Genomic DNA, 9,151 nt, shown 5'->3' on the forward strand with positions numbered 1-9,151 from the left:
ATCAAAACTATAATGAGGCATCACCTCACATTGGTCAGAATGGCTACCATCAAAAAGTCTACAACTAACAAATGCTGGAAAGTGTGTGGAGACTACTTATACTACTGGTGGGAGTGTTAATTGATACAGAACTATGGAGAATAATACAGTGGTTCCTTTAAAAACGAAAAAATAGAGTTACCATGAAGCAGTGTGAAAGTGTTAGTCGCTCAGCTGTGTACAACCCTTTGTTATCCTGTGGACTGTAGCCCACCAGGCTCCTCTGTCCATGGAATTCTCCAGGCAAGAATATTGGAGTGGGTAGTCATTCCCTTCTCTCGGGGCTCTTCCCAACACAGGGTTCAAATCTGGGTCTCCTACACTGCAGGCACGTTCTTTATGTCTGAACCACCAGGGAAGCCCAGATCCTGTAATTCCACTCCTGGGCATATATCCAGAGAAGACTTCAATTTGAAAGGATACCTGGACCCCAATATTCACTGCAGCACTGTTTACAAAAGCCAAGACAAGGGAGCAACCTAAACGTCTGTCCATGGGTGAATCGATAAGGAAGCTGCAGTACACAGATGCAATGGAATACTACTCGGTCATAAAAAGAATGAAATAATGGCATTTGCAGCAACACGGATGGACCTACAGATGATCATACTTAGTGAAGTCAGAAAGACAAATACCATATGATATCATTTTATGTGGACTCTAAAATATGACACAAATGAACTTACCTACGAAACAGAAACACCACACGGTAAACTTATGGCTGCCAAGGAGTAGGGGAGTGAGGCGGGGGTTAACTGGGAGTTCTGGATTAGCAGATGCAAACTATTATATATAAAATGGAAGAACAATATAGCATCAGATACTATATTCAATATCCTGTGATAAACCATAATAAAAAACATAAAAAAGAATGTATATATGTGTAACTTGAGTCACTTTGCTGTACAGCAGAAATTAACACAAAATTGTAAATCAACAATACTTCAATAAAATAAATAAAGTCTGTATCTTAGAATAGTGACTATAATAAGAACACACTAAAAACTGAAGGAATGAAAAACATTTTTTGGGACAAGGCATTGTAGGAATAAGCGTGAAGTAATTAAACGATATTGTTACCTTAAACTGTTTGGAACTGTTTTCTTGTGTTATAGCTTATAGGTTGCAAAGTCAGAGAATATGAGTTCAGGTAAGAATCCAGATGGTTAGTTAGCAGTACGTGATAGCGGCCTTTCCAGTGAGGTTGAAGAGAGCCCTTCTGGAGCCCGTCTTTTCCAATAAATGGAAAATCCGACCTGCAAGGTGTGATGCTTAAGGTCTTCATTTCCTGAGAGCACAGTATGAAAAGATTACTCTACTGAAACAGAGTTATTCTTAACACAAGCAGTTAGGCCTGTGCAATATTGAAGTATATCTTTTCTTATCAACGGTGGATCAAAGGAGTCAGAAGCCAATTGCATTGGGTATCCCTTGGACCATCTCAAAAGAAAAGAGTTTATAAGTTTCAAAAGGAGTGGATCTGAGCAATGCTTTTGGCCAGGGTATCTGGATAGTCTCTCTAAATTTTGCTAGTTGGGTCTTTAAAACAATTTTTTAAAGATCAAAGTATAGTTGATTTACAATGTTGTGTTAATTTCAGATGTACAGAAAAGTGGTTCAGTTATATATACACACATATATATATATACATGTGTATGTATATATTTTCAGGTTCCTTTCCTTTATAGGTTATTACAAAACACTGAGTATAGTTCCCTGGGCTAATTATTAGAAAAATGCAAATGTTAGGACATTACACCAACCCTGATGATTAAGGATGGTAAGTACAGCAGAAATTAACCAAATTGTAAATCAACAATACTTCAATAAAATAAAAAATTAAGTCTGTCTGTATCTTAGAATAGTGAAGACACAGTAAAAACTGACTCAAAGCAGACTTGTCCAAATACCTGGCCAGTAAAGCGGGTTCTTTAACCCTGTGAAATTCAAGAGGAGTCCCCCAGGCGGGGATCATCTTTTCTAACAAAATTTAGCCACAGAAGCAGCAGTAGCCTGTCTACAAGGGAAAGTGTTGGTCCAGTGAGAAAACATACGTACCATGACTAAAACATTTATATCCATGAGATAGGGGCAGTATGAAATCCATTTGCCAAACCTTGCATGGCCCACTTGGCATTCCAAGATACCCAGGAGCAGTGCAGCGAGGTTTCCCCGGATTGTATTTTGGACAGGGAGGACAAGAGAGGAAAGCACTCTTTGTGGCTTTATTAGAATTCCCCCAACAATATTTCTTCATGAATGCCATCATTTTGTCAGTGGACCACTAGTTTAATGCATGTACAATCATAAGGAATGGGAATCTTAAAATTTCTCATAGGATCAGTTTGTTATTTAACCTGAACCAGAGGTTTTTTTTTTTTTTAATCAAACCAGTGTCCTTTAGGACCACAACAGAGATCTGGTTATTCCTTTGAAAGCGGCATTTTGGGCCTAAGTATCAGCACAGTGGTTTCCTTTTGCCTCTAGGGAGTCAAGCTTGACTTGTCCAGGGATCTCAATAATAGCCAAGGCTTCTGGCAAGGTATGGCAACTAATTAATTCTGGATGCAAGGGAAACTTAACCTCATTGTTTTCATAGCATCCCAAAGTCATGGGCTGCTCCAAGGACACACTGTCTACAGTATTGGTATAAATGTTTGTGGCTTTGCCCTTGGCTAAATTCTAAGCATGAGAAAGCATGTGTAGTGAAGCCAATTGGGCCAAAGTAGCTATAGGTAAAGGCCTCAGTGATGTCAAAGGAGTTGCAATAGCTTATAGAGCACTCTATTTACCATTTTCTTTCTTTAAATAAGAACCACCTGTAAACCATGGAAATCTGCACTGGTTAGAGGAATCTTCTGTAAATTATTACAAGGAGTTGGAAGATGTTGGCCATAATACCCTTATGGGTCACTGACAGTCCCCCTGTTTGGGGGTGAGCATTCTATGGGCATTCCTTTCCTTTTCACATATGTAAGGGAAAAGGGAAGCTGATAATGAGAATGTCCAAGGGCAAGTGATCTCAATAAGCTTTTCAGTAAGCGTTCAGAAGCTGTGTCATCTTGACCTCCCGAATTAATGGGATCAGCTTTGCTAGGTTTTTAATAAAGCATATGGTGGATGAACCATAAGAGAGAAATTTGGAATCCAGGTTCAACAGTAACTAGCTAGCTGGAGAAAACTTTGGAATTGGTGCTTAGGTTTAGGTTTGTGGAAGTTCAGAAGGCCAGAAAGCCTATGAGGAACCAAATAGCAGCCCTTGTTCTAAAATCAGGTGCTATAAATACTGATCCTGAGTGTGAGCAGACTGCAGCTTTTCTTTGGAGATTTTATGTCCCTTCAAGGCCAAACATTTTAATAAGTGGATACTATCATCTGGTGTGGAGATTTGGGAAGGACATCATCTACATATTGTAAATTGTCCATATAACTAAGAACCTGCAGAAAACTATCCGCTTTAAAGATTTGTGAAAAATAAAAAAGACTCTGTGAAATCCTGGAGCATGCTTGTCCAGGTGTCATGTTACCCTTCCCAAGTAAAGGCAGAAAGATACTGACTTGCCTCACCAGCTAGAACATTAAAGTGTTGTCGCTCAGTCGTGTCCGACTCTTTGCAACCCCATGGACTATACCCCGCCAGGTTCCTCTGTCCATGGAATTCTCCAGGCAAGAATACTGGAGTGGGTTGCCATGGCCTCCACCAGGGGATCTTCCTAACCCAGGGATGGAACCCAGGTGTCCCACATTGCAGGCAGATTCTTTACCATCTGAGGCACCAGGGAAGCCCAGAACAATAAAGAATACGTTATTAATACACCCATCAATTATAGTGAAAACCTGCTCCCAGTGGGAATGGATAGAACAACAGGGTGTCAAGGGATAATGGTGTTATTTATTGCTCAGGGGTTCTGAACAAACCTACATCCTTGGCCCCTGGGTTGTCTCATAGGTAAATAAGAGTATTATTTACGCCAGACTTCTCTGTCCATGGGATTCTCCAGGCAAGAATACTGGAGTGGGTTGCCACGCCCTCCTCCAGGGCATCTTCCTGACACAGGGATCGAACCTGTCTCCTGTATTTGCAGGTGGGTTCTTTTATCACTAGTGGCTCTTTACTTATAGGGTATTGATTAATTCTAAGAAGAGATTTTGAGGAGTTCTGTTTGAATCTTTTGTGGGAGACGCACTGTGAATTTTTCCATTACTAGAGATTTTCCCATAAAGGAGATGGGAACTGCTTCAATAGAGAAAAATTATCGGTGTCTCCAGAACCAGCTCCTGTACTGTTAAAGGCAGAGAAAAAGATGTTGAAGGGTCGCTTAATTCACTTAGTTGGCTAATTTGATGGCTTCTGTCAAATTCTAGAAATTATTTTCCCTTTTTAGAAGAAATAAATCCTGGTCAGATACTTTTCCGAAATTTCAGCCTAATAAGTGGATAGGGGCAGAGGAGCTTAGGAGAAAGGGTGTGCATCTCTCAAAGAGCCTAAACAAAAGAGAATCGGCTCAGGGATAAGGACCTCTTGAGGTTCACTACAGATTCCCCTCAATTTGAACAGTTTTAGTACTTCAAGGCAGGGGCTGCTTTATAGCAGTGGTATTGAGTTCCAAGGGTGTGGCTCCAGTGTCCATTAAGATAGAGAGATCTCATTCCCCATCTGGAGACTTGTTTCTCTGAGCTGATTGAGGAGAAATCGGGAAAGTATCTGCTGTTGCTCAGAGGTCCATCACTGGGAATTGGGAGAACAATGGAAAGACTGGTTAGAAGGCTGAAGATACCAGAAAGGTTTACATTTGTAACAAACATTTTCCCCCAATCTCCTGGCTCTTTGCAATAACAGCAGAAACTGGAAGGTTTTGGTTTTGTTTAGGGAACTTCATTTGCCAGAGTTGAAGATTAAGAAATTTAGCAATCTTTTTTGGTGACTCACCTAGAGTTTGAACATGCTAATTTGCTAAATTAACTAAATCTGAAATGGACATAGTTTCCCATTCCATCCTGGTCCTTTCAACTAAAAGAGAAAGGTTCTGATTAATAAACATACAGTTAGAGGCTACCCCAGTGGACTTGACATCTCAAGGAAGACCAGATTGTCTTTAAAAATATTCTGAGGTCAATTACAATAGTCATGGACTGGGTCATCAGATTTTTGTGTGAAGCCTGAATTCTGTTCCCATCAACAGGCTTAGGGAAGGCTACTGTCATTCCTTGGTGGATGTTTTCAGGGAGTGCTGTAGCCTCTTGCCAAGTGAGGGGTTTGATCTTCTAATCCCTTCCAGGATGTTCCCACAAGGCTAGTTTCATCCAATGTTTGGCTTGACCCTCACCAGCAAGCACGTGGATTGATACAAATCTGAGAACCCAGGTTGGTAGGTTTGAGTAACTGTTAAATTCTTCAGCAAACCTGTCGGAGTCCTTGATTACTTTAGAAAACTAACTGTAACTCACAATTTGGCCTAGTCCAGGAACCTAAGTAACTTGGGGTTTATTTGGACTCCGACACGACTGCAAGCGACTAAGCACTGCACTCACTAGTTTTTAATAGCTTGTTTGCCTCAACTAATTTAATTATTGTATTGTGCAGAGAATTTTCTGCATAATACAATTAATTATTGTATTGTGCAGGCAAGTTTCAGACTGCTGATAATATTTGGAAGCCTCAAAATACCAATCAAAATATGTGTCCAGTTCAGTTTAGATGATTTCAGGGGCATGGCTATCTAACATTTCAAGGAAGGTAAGTCTAGAGAGTTCTGAAGTTCCCCACAATGACCACTGATGTTCTGAGTTGCTTTTGGTTAAGTCCTTTACACAAATAAACGTGAGGAGGAGACCATGGATTTTAAATGAATATAGGCCGGGGTCCATGAAGGTTGGTGGGGTGGGGCTCAATACATTCAGACAACTGGGATCCTATTTTCACAGATTCCCCCCCCCCCCCTCCCAGAGCAAAGAGTAATTCTTAAATAGGCTGCAGGCCAAAATACCAACACAATTACAGTAGGAAGGGCCTGATTTCAAAAGTGCCACCCACAGCGTGAATACTCACAGCACAAAGCTTTAAGAAGTAAATGACAAAAGCTTGAAACACATCCCCAGTACAGCCTGCAGAGCTTCAAAATGCAAAAAGGGCGGAGCTCGGATCCAGCAGAAAAACTTACCCTCAGATTTCAGGGTCAGCGAGAAAGCATGAGCTCCGTGGACTAGGCCACACTTGGAGTTGTCAGTGTTCTTCTCTGGAGCTCTATGAGACTTCAGTGTAATCGTAAAACAGCAAGTTACTTTACCAACAAAATGGGTTTATTTGAGAGCAGCAAACAATCCAGGACACACGACTACAGTGAACCACAAGCAAGTGTGGTAAAACAAGCCCGGGGGGACTCTTCTATAGAGAAGGGGAAGTTGCCTGGGTTACAAACAAAAAGTCCATTGGAGGAAACCGGGAGTTTGAAGTATAGTGACTTTTCACTGGCTGAGTTGTATCAGTCTCTCATTGGCTGAGATGTTGCTAGGCAGAAGAACAATCTCTCTCTCTTGCTAGTGGTGGTAGAGTACTATCAGAGATGCAAATACAGATATTGGGATCCGTATTAACAGGAGAGCTTCTCCCACTGGCCTCCTGACTCCATTTTAGTGAGCTTTCCCTTTATCAATGTTCACATAATCTAACAGGGGATCACATGTCGGATTTAAGAATAAATTTTATTGGGTAAGGAGTTAGTGGATCATCTCACACCCATTAGAATGGCTGCTATCAAAAACCCAGAATATAAGTGTTGCTGAGAAAATGGAGAGGCTGAAATGCTTTTGCGCTGTTGGGAATGTAAAATGGTGCAGCCACTATGAAAAAAGAGCATGACCATTCCCCCAGAATTTTCAAATAGACCTGCCATATGGTCTAGCAATTCCACTTCTGGGTATATATACAGAAGAATTAAAAGCAGGATTGTAAAGAGATGCTTGCACAGCAATGTTTGTATCAGTACTATTAATAATAGCCAAGAGATAGAAGCTACCCAAATGTCCATCAGTGGATGAATAAACAACCAAATGCAGTCTATACATACAGAGGAACACTATTTAGCCTTAAAAAAGGAAAGAAATCTTTTCATATGCTACAGTATGGATTATCTTGAGAACATTATGCTAAGCAAAAAAAAAAAAAGTCACAAAATGACGAATACTGTATGATTCCATTGAAGTAAAGTATCTAGAGTAGTCAAATTCATAGAAACAGATAGTAGAATAGTAGTTGCCAGGGGCTAGGGAGAGAGAATGAGAAGCTATTGTTTAATGGGTATAAAGATTCAGTTTTACAAGATGAAAAAGTGGAGATTAGTTGCACAACAATGTGAATGTGCTTAACACTATTGACCTATACATTTAAAAATGATTAATATAATAACTTTTGTGTTATATGTATGTTACCACAATTAAAAAAAAAAAGTTAGTGGACAAAGACCCATCTGAGCCAATCCATGTGCTGGCTATGAATATAAGAATTGAGCAAAAGTTAAACAGAGCATCCAGTGAGAATCAACTGGTCATATGGAATTTACATTAAAAGGAATTGTATATTTCATTGATCATTTGTAAGGGATGTGTTATTTATTCATATGAGTAAAGTGTAGAATAAAATTACATATAAATGTACATATAATATGTATACAAACATTTTCCTACCAGGAGAACTGGTTGTTACCATTTACCAGTACATCCCTGTGAGGACTGGGCTCTGAGCCCTGAAGTGAAGTCCAGTCTGATGGAAAGACATTGGCCTGGGTTCTATTTTGGCTCCTCCACTAACTATGTGGACAACTCTGAGCAACATGATTAGGCTCTTGAGTCTCACTTTCCTCCTCTTAAATGAGAGGTGGGTTGGGTAACCTGATTATTTTCTGCTGTAAAAGTCTATGATCATAATAGATTGTAAGCTCCATGAAAGTAGGGGCTGTTTTTCATCTTTGCATTTCCAAAAGCTCTTAGCATAATTCTTTGCACACTCAACTAATGTCTGTTAAATTGGGCAGAACTTTTTTTCAAAATGTTGGGGATCCCTAAAGATAATAATGACAAACATTTCCTTTACTACTATACACCAGTTGCTTTATCTCATTGAATCGTTTTATCTCTATGCAATAGGAACAGTTATTAACCCTGCTTATACAAAGTAAATGAGGGTCCCAATATCTTACAACTTGTAAATGACAAATTAGGATAAAAACTCGAGTCTGTCTCATTTCCTCTTAACCACTGCACTGTACTGCTTTGTATCAAGAATTAAGGTCTCTGACACAATTCTAACCTTGGGGAAGCCTCTATAATGTTATAAAGTGAACTGACAGGCAATTGTTTACATCCCTTCATTGCACCCCTTGAAGTGTTATCATCTGAGCCTGTAATATTAGTGATTCAGTGAGAATCACCTGTAGTTCTTCTTAAATACAAATTTCTGGGCCTCACCCTAGACCTATTGAATCAGAATTTCTGGGATGAGGCCAGGAAGCTGCATTTTTAGCCTAATTATTAGGACTTGAGATCTGGAACTACATTTGGGAGAAGCACCGGCCCTAAAACACTTTAAAGCACAATTCACTTAACAGAATATTTTTATATTATAATCTATAAATCACAAACACATGCCAACAAAAATGTAAGCATATTGACTTTTTTTTTTGCATGTTGACTTTTTTATTGTGTGCTCTTATTTGTTAAATGTTCAAAAGCCAACATGTGCAAGGCTATTTAGCAAAATGCCACCATGGTGTCCATAGTTTAGAATTTTCAAAGACAACAATCAAAAGCTGCTATACCTCATAAATTATTCAGTAAGAGGTTTTGCATAAGATTGAAAAATAGGAGTAAACCTATATTCGCAGCAGGAAAAAATATTGCTTGACATTTAAAAAAAATTGTTCTACCCTCTACTCAACTTTCTTGAGGTATGAAAGTGAAAGTGAAGTCGCTCAGTTGTGTCCGACTCTTTGTGACCCCATGAACTATAGCCTATCAGGCTCCTCCGTCCGTGGAATTTTCCAGGCAAGAGTGCTGGAGTGGATTGCCATTTCCTTCTCCAAGGGATCTTCCTGACCCAGGAATCGAACCCGGGTCT

General features: G+C 39.7%; 1 long non-coding RNA gene across 3 annotated transcripts in view; it reads right to left on the minus strand.

Annotated features, from left to right (window-relative positions):
• LOC138445214 (uncharacterized) overlaps nucleotides 1–6,447 on the minus strand; it is an 86,869-nt gene extending 80,422 nt beyond the window's left edge. For all 3 annotated transcript variants that reach the window (XR_011258756.1, XR_011258755.1, XR_011258757.1), the window contains exon 1: nucleotides 6,201–6,447. This is a non-coding gene — a long non-coding RNA (uncharacterized lncRNA). The remainder of the gene's footprint in view (nucleotides 1–6,200) is intronic.
• Nucleotides 6,448–9,151: the final 2,704 nt, after the last annotated feature.

Source organism: Ovis canadensis, chromosome 8 (assembly GCF_042477335.2).
Source record: "Ovis canadensis isolate MfBH-ARS-UI-01 breed Bighorn chromosome 8, ARS-UI_OviCan_v2, whole genome shotgun sequence".
Taxonomy (NCBI): Eukaryota; Metazoa; Chordata; class Mammalia; order Artiodactyla; family Bovidae; genus Ovis; species Ovis canadensis.